Genomic DNA, 16,244 nt, shown 5'->3' on the forward strand with positions numbered 1-16,244 from the left:
TTAATACTGCTTGTAGCTAGTTCTTGGATATCTGCACAAGGGGTGTGACACCAATTTCCACAAAAATGACAATTTATCCATGTGGAAGCCCGTTGTTTGATTGACTGCAGACTATACAGAGCTTCATGATGATTTGAGTGGTTGATTTACTGTAATTCTACTAGCAACCTCTTGAATACTCTATTAATAACCTCCTTAAATGAAGCTCTAGCTATTTGTATTTCTATTTCTAACTAATTGGACAGCTTTCCGTGTACGTTCCTGGTTTATATTTGTTTGTGTTTGATAAGGGCGCCTACAACCCCATCGGTTTACAGTCTGCTTTATTGTCCAACGAATCCGTTTGAAACCAGTCAAGGGTTCGGACCAGTCGAGGGTTCGGACCATCAAGGGTTCGGACCAGTCAAGGGTTCGGACCAGTCGATCTGATCTGATCAGTTTAGTTAGTTTAATATGTTTATTATGCACCCCATACCCATCCTGTGGGCGGTAGTCAAAAGATTACAGAGGTACATAATTGGTCCAGGGACTGGACTCCAAAGTTTTGATAGCTGAGCAAGTTACAAAGGTAATGAACTAGATCTGGTCATAATCATGACCAAGTTACAAAGGTAATGAGCTCCAGGTTGAGCTGGTCACACTCATGAATAATTGCAAAGGTAATGAATCATAAACACATTAATCATGAGAATTTACAAAGGTAATGAGCTCCAGGTAGAGCTGGTCACAATCATGACAAGTTTCAAAGGTAATGAATGATAAACATGTTATGACATGATTACAATCATAGACAAATTACCGGTGGCCTGGTGGCTAAAGCTCCCGCTTCACACACGGAGGGCCCGGGTTCGATTCCCGGCGGGTGGAAACATTTCGACACGTTTCCTTACACCTGTTGTCCTGTTCACCTAGCAGCAAATAGGTACCTGGGTGTTAGTCGACTGGTGTGGGTCGCATCCTGGGGGACAAGATTAAGGACCCCAATGGAAATAAGTTAGACAGTCCTCGATGACGCACTGACTTTCTTGGGTTATCCTGGGTGGCTAACCCTCCGGGGTTAAAAATCCGAACGAAATCCTATCCTATCCTAACAAACATAGTAGGGAATTCATCCATTGCCCCAACAACAGATGTTGCTAGGTGCCTGTCTCTCCTCGGTAGACAGCCATTGCAAACAGCAGCAAGTTGCCCAGGGATCTGCTGCTTGCACGAGCACCATCGACCCTTCCCAAGAGGTCCAAGAAGCCAGTGACTCCGTTAGCAGCCCGACGGAGAGCTGCCCTAGGGACATGTCAGCGTCCTGGTGGACGCCAAGTTGATTGACACACTTATTTAAAACAGTGTCTTGTAAGACTGTAGTATGTCTTGTAAGACTGTAGTATGTCTTGTAAGACTGTAGTGTCTTGTAAGACTGTAGTGTGTCTTGTAAGACTGTAGTGTGTCTTGTAAGACTGTAGTATGTCTTGTAAGACTGTAGTTTGTCTTGTAAGACTGTAGTGTGTCTTGTAAGACTGTAGTGTGTCTTGTAAGACTGTAGTTTGTCTTGTAAGACTGTAGTGTGTCTTGTAAGACTGTAGTGTGTCTTGTAAGACTGTAGTTTGTCTTGTAAGACTGTAGTGTGTCTTGTAAGACTGTAGTGTGTCTTGTAAGACTGTAGTGTGTCTTGTAAGACTGTAGTTTGTCTTGTAAGACTGTAGTTTGTCTTGTAAGACTGTAGTGTGTCTTGTAAGACTGTAGTGTGTCTTGTAAGACTGTAGTTTGTCTTGTAAGACTGTAGTGTGTCTTGTAAGACTGTAGTTTGTCTTGTAAGACTGTAGTTTGTCTTGTAAGACTGTAGTGTGTCTTGTAAGACTGTAGTGTGTCTTGTAAGACTGTAGTGTGTCTTGTAAGACTGTAGTGTGTCTTGTAAGACTGTAGTAAGACTTTAGTTTGTCTTGTAAGACTGTAGTGTGTCTTGTAAGACTGTAGTGTGTCTTGTTAGACTGTAGTGTATCTTGTAAGACTGTAGTGTGTCTTGTAAGACTGTAGTGTGTCTTGTAAGACTGTAAGACTGTAGTGTGTCTTGTAAGACTGTAGTGTGTCTTGTAAGACTGTAGTGTGTCTTGTAAGACTGTAGTTTGTCTTGTAAGACTGTAGTGTGTCTTGTAAGACTGTAGTGTGTCTTGTAAGACTGTAGTGTGTCTTGTAAGACTGTAGTGTGTCTTGTAAGACTGTAGTGTGTCTTGTAAGACTGTAGTGTGTCTTGTAAGACTGTAGTGTGTCTTGTAAGACTGTAGTGTGTCTTGTAAGACTGTAGTGTGTCTTGTAAGACTGTAGTGTGTCTTGTAAGACTGTAGTGTGTCTTGTAAGACTGTAGTGTGTCTTGTAAGACTGTAGTGTGTCTTGTAAGACTGTAGTGTGTCTTGTAAGACTGTAGTGTGTCTTGTAAGACTGTAGTGTGTCTTGTAAGACTGTAGTGTGTCTTGTAAGACTGTAGTGTGTCTTGTAAGACTGTAGTTTGTCTTGTAAGACTGTAGTGTGTCTTGTAAGACTGTAGTGTGTCTTGTAAGACTGTAGTGTGTCTTGTAAGACTGTAGTGTGTCTTGTAAGACTGTAGTTTGTCTTGTAAGACTGTAGTGTGTCTTGTAAGACTGTAGTGTGTCTTGTAAGACTGTAGTTTGTCTTGTAAGACTGTAGTGTGTCTTGTAAGACTGTAGTGTGTCTTGTAAGACTGTAGTGTGTCTTGTAAGACTGTAGTGTGTCTTGTAAGACTGTAGTTTGTCTTGTAAGACTGTAGTTTGTCTTGTAAGACTGTAGTGTGTCTTGTAAGACTGTAGTGTGTCTTGTAAGACTGTAGTGTGTCTTGTAAGACTGTAGTGTGTCTTGTAAGACTGTAGTTTGTCTTGTAAGACTGTAGTGTGTCTTGTAAGACTGTAGTGTGTCTTGTAAGACTGTAGTGTGTCTTGTAAGACTGTAGTGTGTCTTGTAAGACTGTAGTGTGTCTTGTAAGACTGTAGTGTGTCTTGTAAGACTGTAGTTTGTCTTGTAAGACTGTAGTTTGTCTTGTAAGACTGTAGTGTGTCTTGTAAGACTGTAGTGTAGTGTGCCTTGTAAGACTGTAGTGTGTCTTGTAAGACTGTAGTGTGTCTTGTAAGACTGTAGTGTGTCTTGTAAGACTGTAGTGTGTCTTGTAAGACTGTAGTGTGTCTTGTAAGACTGTAGTGTGTCTTGTAAGACTGTAGTGTGTCTTGTAAGACTGTAGTGTGTCTTGTAAGACTGTAGTGTGTCTTGTAAGACTGTAGTTTGTCTTGTAAGACTGTAGTTTGTCTTGTAAGACTGTAGTGTGTCTTGTAAGACTGTAGTGTGTCTTGTAAGACTGTAGTGTGTCTTGTAAGACTGTAGTGTGTCTTGTAAGACTGTAGTGTGTCTTGTAAGACTGTAGTGTGTCTTGTAAGACTGTAGTGTGTCTTGTAAGACTGTAGTGTGTCTTGTAAGACTGTAGTGTGTCTTGTAAGACTGTAGTGTGTCTTGTAAGACTGTAGTGTGTCTTGTAAGACTGTAGTGTGTCTTGTAAGACTGTAGTGTGTCTTGTAAGACTGTAGTGTGTCTTGTAAGACTGTAGCGTGTCTTGTAAGACTGTAGTGTGTCTTGTAAGACTGTAGTGTGTCTTGTAAGACTGTAGTGTGTCTTGCAAGACTGTAGTGTGTCTTGCAAGACTAAATAAGTTTCCACAAGAAGCACTTATTCTGTGATGTAGAAAGGTTCTCTGTATTATAAAATGTAAACTAATGCCCAAGTTCCACCAAGAAATCCTTGTGGCTTAGCGCTTCCTTTTGATTATAATAATAATAATCCACCAAGAAATAGTAGTCATAAACTGAACTCCAAGAATCACAGAGTTTATGTGGTGGCAGAGTTTGGGTGCAGCACAAGGCCAGGTGGATGGAATGGAGAGACAGGGCAGACCTAACTAATTGGATAAAATGCCTTGCTCTAGTATTATGGATATGATGAAACTCCCTGTATTCTGAATTAATTATAGACACATGTATGTATATACATATGTATTTTGTTGGTAGCAATGAGTGATAGCTAAACAACTTCTCTTGTGAAGGTCAGATTTCCTGATGACTGGTTTGTCATTTTTTTGAAGTACCCGAGAGGTTCACAGGTGTTGTGATGGATAACACAAACATTATTCAAGTAATCCCTCTGACAAGAATTACAATGTTCAAAGATGCACTGTGTAATTCTTCTGGAGGTTCCCCAACATAAATTTTATCACATGAGCCACACAGTAGAATGTGTACTACAGTGTTTGTTTCATGATGTTGACTGTTTTTAATGGCTGTTTTTGGTTGCTCTTTTGGCAAAAATCAAAATGCATGGCTAAATCTATCAGAGGTGGCCATGTAGAATTTAGTGCTATGACAACATACATGAACAGTGAAATTTGCATCACCTACCACCTACAGATGTAGGTACTGTACCTTGCTTTGCACTATTTTTGTGTGAAGGTCATTCTGAGTGTATAAAGAATCTCTACTTGAGGTTCTTTATATATCCAAAGAAAAAAATGTTTTAATTTTTTTTTTGTAAATTTGTTGCTTGGATATTTAGTCTTACTGTATATATGTATTCTGTATACGCACAGACCTTTTTTTATGCATTTCTGTAATTATTAATGTCCTGAATATATTTTAATGTGGTACTTGATAATTGAAAATATGGTGTCCCAGTACAATAATATACAATACTGTACTCACCTAGTTGTGGTTGCAGGGGTCAAGTCATAGCTCCTGGCCCTGCCTTTTCACTGACCGCTACTGGGTCACTCTCCCTGAACTATGAGCTTTATCATACCTCTGCTTAAAGCTATGAATGGAGCCTTCCTCCACTACATTGCTTCCCAAACTATTCCACTTCCTGATTACCCTGTGGCTGAAGAAATACTTCCTAACATCCCTGTGGTTCATCTTTGTCTTCAACTTCCAACTGTGTCCCCTTGTTGCTGTGTCCCATCTCTGGATCATTCTGTCTCTGTCCACTGTATTTGCATAAACATGTAACCATTGTTCATTTTTTCAGGGAAGAAATTCTTGGGATGTTTTATCATGTTTATGAAGGTGAAGGTTGCATGAAGTATGCCTAACCCTTGATGAATTATGGCCACTGTGATGTGATGGCCATGACACTTGGGGCAGGTAAAGATATGCCTTACTTTTTACTCTTTTTAACACTAAGATGTGGATAAATCTGGTTACACCTCCTGCCCCTGTTCACCTAGAAGTAAATAGGTAGGTGTACTGTGTATGGTATTCTTTTGCCACTTTTGGTAGTACAGTAATATCCCCGTATCCATGGGGATACGTTGCATGCCCTACTGCAGATGCCTGAAACCACTGATAGTAGCAAACCCTATATACAGTAGTCCCCCCATATCTGCGGGGGATGTGGTCCAAGACTTACCTTGGATACCCAGAACCACAGAAATGAACCCTATATACAACTCGTTTTTTGTTTACATAATCTGCATGACAGTGTCTTCCATTGTAGACACTGCAAGGCTCCAGGCGGACATCAACCAAATCTTTCAGTGGGCTGCAGAAAACAATATGAAGTTCAACGATGAGAAATTTCAATTACTCAGATATGGTAAACACGAGGAAATTAAATCTTCATCAGAGTACAAAACAAATTCTGGCCACAAAATAGAGCGAAACACCAATGTCAAAGACCTGGGAGTGATCATGTCGGAGGATCTCACCTTCAAGGACCATAACATTGTATCAATCGCATCTGCTAGAAAAATGACAGGATGGATAATGAGAACCTTCAAAACTAGGGAGGCCAAGCCCATGATGACACTCTTCAGGTCACTTGTTCTATCTAGGCTGGAATATTGCTGCACACTAACAGCACCTTTCAAGGCAGGTGAAATTGCTGACCTAGAAAATGTACAGAGAACCTTCACGGCGCGCATAACGGAGATAAAACACCTCAATTACTGGGAGCGCTTGAGGTTCCTAAACCTGTATTCCCTGGAACGCAGGAGGGAGAGATACATGATTATATACACCTGGAAAATCCTAGAGGGACTAGTACCGAACTTGCACACAAAAATCACTCACTACGAAAGCAAAAGACCTGGCAGATGATGCACCATCCCCCCAATGAAAAGCAGGGGTGTCACTAGCACGTTAAGAGACCATACAATAAGTGTCAGGGGCCCGAGACTGTTCAACTGCCTCCCAGCATACATAAGGGGGATTACCAACAGACCCCTGACAGTCTTCAAGCTGGCACTGGACAAGCACCTAAAGTCGGTTCCTAACCAGCCGGGCTGTGGCTCGTACGTTGGTTTGCGTGCAGCCAGCAGCAACAGCCTGGTTGATCAGGCTCTGATCCACCAGGAGGCCTGGTCACAGACCGGGCCGCGGGGGCGTTGACCCCCGGAACTCTCTCCAGGTAAACTCCAGGTAAACTACCCATGATAAAGTTTAATTGATAAATTATTCACATTAAGTGGAAAATCATCGCTTTCAGTGATGGGAAGCACTCAATGGCTTATCTTAGGCTGTAAAGACCTACCATCATCACTACTTTTGCACTTTGGCGTCATTATTAAGTAAAATTAAGGCTTATTTTTGGGCACGGTAAACATGGATACAACAGTTCTACTGTATATAAGCTGTTTTTGTTTACACACCGTATTTTGTGGCTTATTAGACACTTTTTTTTTTTCCATAAAATGTCTCAAGAACATTCTGTGTCCTGTAAACTGAAGGTCAGTTATGGGAGCTATAAGTTTGGGGTGGCGGGTGTAGCTCTCCCAGTTACGTCTGATGCTGAGCCACTGAAACTAAGTAAGTCTTATAAGCTGCAAAATATGGTACATACCTTTGATAAAGTTTAATTGATAAATTATGCACTATAAATGGAGAGTTAGCAATTTTTCACTGATGGGAAACACTTCATGGCTTCTCTTTAGGTTTTAAAGAACTGTCACCATCACTAGTGTGCTTTGGTGTCATTATTAAGCACAAGTAAGGGTTAATTTTAAGCTATGGCAAACCTTGGATAACTGAAACTATGGAAACTGGACCCACGGATATGAGGGTCTTACTGTATTTACCACTAAAAGAAAATATTGCTTCCTTCATGAGACTGAAATTGAAAGCCAGTAATTTTCGAACATTTGCATAATGTCTGATTGAGCACTTTTTGAGTATGCTTAATAAAAATTTCCATGCCCTGTGATAATCTTAAATAGTCTGCTTCCTCAGAATTTGAACATGTTCCATATACAGTGGACCCCCGGTTATCGGCTGCAATCCATTCCTGAAGTTCGGCTGATAACCGAATTAATGTTTCCCATAACAATTAATGGAAATAAAATTAATTCGTTCCCAACAAAAATATTCACAAAAAAAATGTTTTTTTTTACAATTATGCAAGTATTACATACCTTTATTGAAGGCTAATACTGGCTACTGGAAGACAGGGAGGAGGAAAGAGGGAGGAGTTAGTGTTTGGAAGGGCAATCCCCCTCCATAAAGACTTTAGGTAGTAAGGCCTTCTGTGATACTTCCCTTCTCTGTCTTTTAATGCCACTAGAACCAGCTTGAGAGTCACTGGACCCCTGTCTCACAAAATAACTGTCCAGAGTGCTCTGTTTCTGGCATCTCTTGAAGATTTCCCTGAAGTGGGACAGGGTTTTGTCACTAAACATGTTGCAGATATGGCTTGTTTCAGCTTTGTCAGGGTGGTGTTTCTCTACAAAAGCTTGCACCCTGGTCCACACTGCACACACTCCTTTAATCTCTGAAGAAGGCACTTCCTTCACTCCCTCTTCCTCGTCCTCTGAAGCAAGTTCCTCAGCTGCAGTCTGTTGCTGTTTAAGTTGAAGCTCTTGCAGCTCTTCAGTGGTAAGCTCTTCCCTGTGGTCCTCCACCAACTCTTCCACATCCTCACCACTCACCTCCAACCCCAGGGACTTCCCCAAAAACACATTAGAGTCCACAGGGTCGGCAGGGTCAGGGTCATGGTGAGTCTCAAACCCTTCAAAATCCCTCACTTGGACACAATCTGGCCACAGTTTTCTCCAAGCAGAGTTCAAAGTCCTGGAAGTCACTCCCTCTCAAGCCTTACCTATAAGGCTTATGCAATGGAGGATAGTGAAGTGATTCCTCCAGAACTCTTAGGGTCAACCGAGTGTCCGAGGTCACTTCAAAGCACTTTTGAAACACTGCTTTTGTGTAGAGTTTTTTTGAAGTAAGAAATGAACTGCTGGTCCATGGGCTGGAGGAGAGGAGTGGTGTTAGGAGGCAAGAACTTCACTTTTATAAAACTGAAATCTCTAAACACTGGGTCTTTCAAGTCTGGAGGATGTGTAGGAGCATTGTCCAGCACCAGGAGGCACTTCAGTGGTAATTTCTTTTCCAGGAAGTATTTTTACACACTTGGGCCAAACACATCATTAGCCCGCTCTGAAAATTTGCCTTGTGACCCATGCCTTATGATTAGCTTTCCACATCACACACAATCTATTCTTCATGACATTGTTTTTCTTAAACACACTGAGATTTTCTGAGTGATACACAAGTAAAGGCTTCACTTTGAAATCCCCACTAGCATTACCACACAACAAAAGAGTAAGCCTGTCTTTCATAGGCTTGTGTCCTGGAAGTGCCTTTTCCTCCTGGGTAATGTAGGTCCTCTTTGGCATTTTCTTCCAAAACAGGCCTGTTTCGTCACAATTGAAAACTTGTTGGGGGTTTGAATCCTTCAGCCTTTACATAGTCCTGGAATTCATGAACATACTGTTCAGCTGCATATTTATCAGAACTTGCAGCCTCACCATGCCTTACAACACTGTGTATGCCACTACGTTTCTTAAATCTATCAAACCATCCTTTGCTGGCTCTAAATTCACAAACTGCAGCACTTGTTCCAGGCATTTTCTTTGCAAGATCCTCATGCAACTGCTTTGCCTTCTCACAAATAGTAGACTCCACAACGCTCTCTCCCACTAATTCTTTTTCCTTAATCCACAATAATAATAACTTTTCCATCTCTTCCATTATCAGTGTCCTTTGTTTACCTGGAGAGAGTTCCGGGGGTCAACGCCCCCGCGGCCTGGTCTGTGACCAGTTAAAAAAAAAGCTACTCCTTTTGCAACATTAGCATCTTTGATTTGTTCTTTCTTTGCCAGGATGGATATAATTGTTGATTTATTCTTGCTGTACATCCTGGCAAGTTCCATCACCTTCATACCACTCTCAAACTTTTCAATCACTTCACGCTTAAATTCTATGGTGTTTCTCACTTTCATTCCTCAGACCGAACCTAATTACCCCCCAATCTCCCCTCCCCTATCCCATCCTCCCCTTTTTCCTTTCCTCCTCCTCCTCCCCACCCCTCCCTTTTGCCCTTCCTCTTTTCGTCCTTTGGGATTTCTCCCACAGGCGCGCTAGTTCCTAGGTAGGGGAAAGGATACTGGGGTCCATCCCATTCCGTTGAGGTTCTTAGCGGTGGCGTAGTTTGCCGTGGAATCTGGATCGCCTGGGGATGTCCCGATCCCTCTCCAGTATCCCGGAGTAGCTTTGGGTGTCTTTTGGGCGACGAGTGTATCTCTGGAAGCCACCTTTCGGATTCCGGGGGTGGTGGCCGAAGGAGGTATGCTTTGTGGCAGATATCCGGCCGCCCTCTCTTTTGTCCACCGAGGTAGCTCGGCAGATGTGAGGTTGCTATCCCGGATTGTTAGTTTACTAGCATGATGGGTAGGGTATGGCACGGGTTCCATGCTGCATCTGCGCTACTTGCGGTGCTGAGGTCCTCTTGGGCGCGGAGGGAGATTTCTGGCCCTTTCATTCCTCCTAGGAACTATCCCTCCCCGGTCCCCCCTTTTTTTTATTCTTTTTTTTATTTTTATTTTCTTTTCTTCTTTCTTTTTTTTTCTTAAAAACAAAAAGAAAGAAGTAACCTAACCATGGCAGCCCTAGTCCATGAACCTGGTACCCCCGGGCCCCTTCTTGATACCGCACCCCGTTCTGACCCCGCCTCGTCTTTGGACCACTCTTCAGACATTCCTCATGCCTCTGTACCTATTGCTGGCGCTGTTTCCTCACCCGCTTCAGGTACTGAGGCCTCGACTGACTCCTTCGATTTATCGGACCTTCGCTCTCCTCTGACTATGCTTCCGGCCTCTCCCTCTACGGTGCGGCAATTTTCAAATCGCCGACCCGTTCCTCGTCGGACCAACTCTGGTCCCACGCCTAAACGCCAACGACAATTACCTGCTGATGATACTTCTCCACCTTCTCGTTCTTCTCAGAAACGATTGACACGTCCTTCACTACCTTTCCACGCTCAGTTTCAGACTGAACAATGGACTAAATTCTTCACTTTACGACCAACTTCCTCTTCTGCCTATCTTTTTGACCATAGTATTGGCAAGGCACTCCTACGCCATGTTGGTAAAGATATTTCTTTTCATGCTCTTAAGAGCGGTACGCGCATCATTACCGTACAGAATGCTACCCAGGCTCATGAGCTCTCTCGTCTTTCCCATATCGATACTGTTCCTGTCACTCTTGAAAAACATCATTCCCTCAATTCTTGTAGTGGTACCGTCATTCTGCCCCATACCATAGTTCAACAAAATTTCCAGACATGTGGCACTGACATTCTTGAACAGCTGGAACTCCAAGATCTCCCAATCCTCAAGGTAGATACTTACGTTCTTCCTGCCCGTGGGCGGAGATGATACCCTAGCAATGTGGCTCGTTTAACTTTTGACAGCCGAGAACTCCCATCCTCAGTTTATATAGCAGGACATCGGTTACAAGTTCGAAAGGTGATCCCTACACCACAACAGTGTAGAAATTGCTGGCGATTTGGCCATCCAGCGAAATATTGCAGATCTATCGCCGAATGCCCAGTCTGTGGTGCCGATGACCATTCTAATACGTCTTGCAATCGATCTCCCTCTTGCCTTAACTGTCATGAGGCTCACCCTTCGTACTCTCGCCGTTGTCAGGTCTATTTAAACGAGCGGGAAATCCGTTACCTCAAAGAGACAGAAGGTCTCCCTTATGCCATGGCAGTTTCTCATCTCCGCCTCCAAGGGAGACTCCCACGTGTTTCTTATTCCCGTGTTTCAAAACATCCCCCCACTTCTGGTATTCCATCTTCTACACCCACCTCTGTGGTTACCTCTCCCATAATCACTCCTGTATCTAATCCTTTTGCTGTCCTCGGCTCAGACGTCCCTACTTCAACGCCTCAGTCTAATCTCGCTTCTTCGAGTTCTCTCTCACAAGCCTTAGTATCGACGAGACCTCGTACGACACCTCCTCCCAATCGTCCCTCTACTTCTCAAAAGTCAAAAAAAGGTCCGTTAACACCTCCTACCCATCTTCCACCTCCTCATTTTACCCTCCCTGTCTCTGTCTCTGGTTCTTCCCCTCTCACTGGCTCAGTTACAAGTGTAGAGGTTCACCCTCCTCCTCGTACTGTACCTTCCTCCCCTGTTCCCTCCCAAGTTTCTTCCTCTTCTGCCACCTCCCAGGTTCCTGCCTCTTCTGTCCCCTGCCACGCTTCTCCAGTTCCCTCCACCCTTTCGCCCCCCCCCCTACCTTGGTACAGTCCAATACAGTTCCAATCTTTACTCATCCTCCCCCTACCATTCCCAATATTGTCTCCCATACGACATCTCTGAATTCCGAAACACTTGAAGCAATCTCTGAATATATTGCAGAGACCAAACCATCAATGGACACTGATCCACCTTCCGCTCTTTCTCTCTCCTCTGCTCCATCTGCGCAACTCCTTTCTTCACAGCGCACCGTTCCTTCGCTGCTTGAAAGTTTTCCACTGCCTCTGCATGTGGACTTTTCTAACCCCTCTAGTCCGTAGGAACCCTTACCTGCGGATTTCAAGTATCTTTATCATTGCCAATCATGGCCTATTTACAGTGGAATATACGCGGCCTCAGGGGTAATCGGGGTGAGCTTCAGATGTTACTCTCCCAGTTTGCCCCTGTTGGTGTTTGCTTACAGGAACCAAAATTACACTCTGCTGTTATTTCTCACATCTCAGGCTATAATTTATTGTATTCTTCAGATCCTTTTCCTGATGGGACCTTTAATGAAAGTGCCCTTCTTCTACGCACTGATATTCCGTACCATCAGCTATTTGTTCATACTTCGCTGCATTACACAGCAGCCCGTATCCACTTACATAGGTGGTATACGCTCTGTTCTTTATATCTCTCTCCTTCTCGGGCATTATCTATTCCGGATTTTGCCTATCTTGTTTCGTCATTACCGCCACCGATTCTGTTACTTGGTGATTTTAATGCCCACCATTTCCTCTGGGGGGGTCTCACTGTGATTCCCGTGGAATTCAGGTAGAGGCTTTTCTTGCCACCCACCCCCTCCATGTTTTAAATACAGGTACTCACACCCATTTTGATCCTCGGACTCATACTCTCTCTTGCATCGATCTCTCAGTCTGCTCTTCCTCCGCCGCATTAGACTTCACTTGGTCTGTTCTCCCGGACTTACATGACAGTGATCATTTCCCAATCATTCTTACTTCCCCTTCATATTCGCCACCTCTTCGCACCCCACGCTGGCAATTTAATCGGGCAAATTGGAACCTTTACTCACACCTAACTGTTTTTAAAGAGGTTCCTTCTTCGTCCTCCATCGATGAGCTTTTACACCTCTTCTCGTCCTCCGTTTTCACCGCAGCTTCTCATTCTATACCCCAAACTTCGGGCAGGCATTCTCAGAAATGCGTGCCTTGGTGGTCTCCTGCTTGTGCTCGTGCAGTACGTTTGAAACGCTCTGCATGGGGCAGGTACCGGTACAATAAAACCACAGAGCGACTCCTTGATTTTAAACAGAAGCGTGCGATCGCTCGCCGTGTCATCCGTGATGCTAAACGCACTTGCTGGCGAGATTATGTCTCCACCATTACCTCTGCTTCCTCTATGAGTGCAGTCTGGAAAAAAGTACGAAAACTGAGTGGTAAATATTCTCCTGACCCGGCTCCTGTTCTGCGGGTTGCCGGTGTTGATATAGCAAACCCACTAGATGTTGCCAATGAAATTGGCAATCATCTGGTCCGTATTTCTCGGGGACTCCATCTATGCCCCTCATTTCTTTCCTCAAAGTCTGCCAGAGAGTTAGCACCCTTGGACTTTTCTTCTCTCAGAGAAGAACAGTATAATGTGCCTTTTACACTTCAAGAACTGGAGGCAACACTCTCAGCTTGTCGATCATCGGCAGCTGGGCCCGACGACATTCATATTCGTATGTTACAACATTTACATCAGTCAGCCCTTGCAGTCCTATTACGCCTTTACAATCTTATTTGGTCACAAGGAGTTCTTCCACAGCTGTGGAAATCCGCCATTGTTCTCCCTTTCCGCAAACCAGGCACTACGGGACATGAAACCTCCCACTATCGTCCCATTGCTCTTACCAGTGTAGTTTGCAAAGTAATGGAACGCCTAGTAAATAGATGTTTAGTGTGGTATTTAGAGACACACAACAGTCTCTCCACTCGTCAGTATGGCTTTCGTAAGGGACGTTCTACCATAGACCCCTTACTACGCTTGGATACGTATGTTCGTAATGCCTTTGCGAATAACCACTCGGTTATTGCCATATTTTTTGACCTTGAGAAGGCATATGACACAACTTGGAGGTATAATATTTTAGCCCAAGCCCACTCCTTAGGCCTTCGAGGCAATCTACCATCCTTCCTTAAGAACTTTTTAACTGCCAGACATTTCCGTGTTCGGGTTAATAATGTGCTCTCCCCGGAATTTATCCAAGCTGAAGGTGTCCCCCAGGGATGTGTTCTGAGCACAACACTTTTTCTCCTTGCTATTAATGATTTGGCCTCTAGTCTTCCATCAAATATTTGGTCATCACTCTATGTTGATGACTTCGCTATTGCCTGTGCAGGCGCTGACTGTCACCTCATTACAGTTTCTCTCCAACATGCAGTCGACCGTGTTTCCAATTGGGCCACCACACGTGGGTTTAAATTTTCCAGCACTAAAACCCACCAAATCACTTTCACTAGACACTCTGTCATCTCCGATCATCCTTTGTACCTCTATGGCTCCCGTATCCCTGAACGTGATACAGTCAAGTTTCTGGGCCTCCTCTTTGATCGTAGGTTATCCTGGAAACCTCGCATTACCTCTCTGAAGGCAACTTGTCACAGCCGGCTGAACCTTCTTAAAACCCTAGCTCATCTTTCATGGGGAGCTGATCGTCGAACCCTCCTTCGCCTTCATTCCACCCTTATTTTATCGAAACTTGATTATGGTGACCAGATCTATTCAGCGGCATCTCCTGCTACTCTCTCTAGCCTTAACCCCATTCATCACCAAGGATTACGTTTATGCCTTGGTGCTTTTTGCTCTTCCCCTGTCGAGAGCCTCTATGCAGAAGCGAACGTTCCATCCTTATCCGATCGCCGTGATTCCCATTGCCTGCGCTACTATGTACGCTCTCATGATCTCCGCAGTCCTTCCATTTATAGAATGGTCACTGATATTAGTAGACATTCTTTATTTGTTCGCTGCCCCTGTTTACTCCGTCCCTTCTCTCTTCGCCTTCATTCGCTCTTGTCTTCTCTTCATCTACCACCTTTCTATGTACATGTAGCATCTCACTTTTCCCTACCCCCCTGGGAAGTTCCAGCTGTTTGAGTCTGTTCTTTCTCCCTCCCTTGCTCGAAAGCCCAACTGTCTACGGTCGCTTCCCGCTCTCTTTTTCTTGACCACTTTCACTCTCATTCTCATGCCATTGCTGTGTACACAGATGGCTCTAAGTCTTCTGACGGCGTAGGATTCGCAGCAGTGTTTCCGGACAGCATCGTACAAGGGCATTTACTATCTTCGGCTAGTATTTTTACTGCTGAATTATATGCCATCCTTACAGCACTTATCCGTATTGCATCTATGCCTGTGTCATCATTTGTGGTTGTCTCAGACTCCCTTAGTGCTTTACAGGCTATACAAAAATTTGATACACCTCACCCCTTAGTCCTCCGTATCCAACTTTGGCTACGCCGCATCTTTACCAAGCATAAAGATATTGTTTTTTGTTGGGTCCCTGGTCATGTTGACGTACAGGGCAATGAACAGGCAGACACTGCTGCGCGGTCAGCAGTACATGACCTACCAGTTTCTTATAGAGGTATTCCATTTACGGACTATTTTGCTGTAATATCTTCCCACCTTCACACCCGTTGGCAACAACGTTGGTCTACTATGCTCGGCAACAAACTTCAATCTATTAAACTGAGTATAGGTTACTGGCCGTCTTCTTATCACCAGTGCCGAGGTTGGGAGACTACTCTCTCCCTTCTTCGCATTGGCCATACTCGTCTTACTCATGGATATCTCATGGAGAGGCGTCTTGCTCCTCTCTGTGAGAATTGCCAAGCTCCATTATCAGTCAGCCACATTCTGTTGGACTGCCCACTTTATCAACGAGCACGCAGAATTTACCTCTGTCGTCGTCTTCGCTCCACTGCTCTCTCTTTACCTTCCCTTCTCGCTGATGGACCCACCTTTCATCCGGACTCTCTCATTGACTTTTTGACAACAACTGACTTACTTCACAAATTCTGATACCTTCAGCCCTTTCTACTTCAATCTCTTGCTACCCTCTACCCCCGTACTATCCCCTGCCCCGCTGTTTTCTGTAACCTGCTGATCATCATCCCTCCCTTCTGCCATCCAGTTCCCTTGCTTCCTTCCCTACCCTGCAGCGCTGTATAGCCCTTGTGGCTTAGTGCTTCTTTTTGATTATAATAATAATTCTCACTTTCATTACCACAGGAACTTTACTAGGAACTTTCTTTGGAGCCATGGTTACTAATTTCACAGTTGCACTGCAAGAAAAACCACTAAAAACAATGGTAAACAAGTGAAATGCTTGGATGTATGAGCAGAAGCCTCCTCAGCCACCGAGAGACAAAGCCAAACTGAAGCGCAAGCTGCCCCAGCAGGCGGATGGATGCATCCAAAACCGCCGATAACCGAGTGAACGGCCGATAACCGGGCGCCGAAAAACCCGCTGATAACCAAGTTAGCCAATAACCAAACCGGCCGATAACTGGAGGTCCACTGTACAAAGTAGCCTTTTCATGATTTTTGTTTTAATATCATTTTAGCCATATGTGAGGTGGGCACTTAGAGCTGTGACTTATATACAATATTATGCAGTGAT

The sequence above is a fragment of the Cherax quadricarinatus genome, chromosome 71 (assembly GCF_038502225.1).
Source record: "Cherax quadricarinatus isolate ZL_2023a chromosome 71, ASM3850222v1, whole genome shotgun sequence".
NCBI lineage: Eukaryota > Metazoa > Arthropoda > Malacostraca > Decapoda > Parastacidae > Cherax > Cherax quadricarinatus.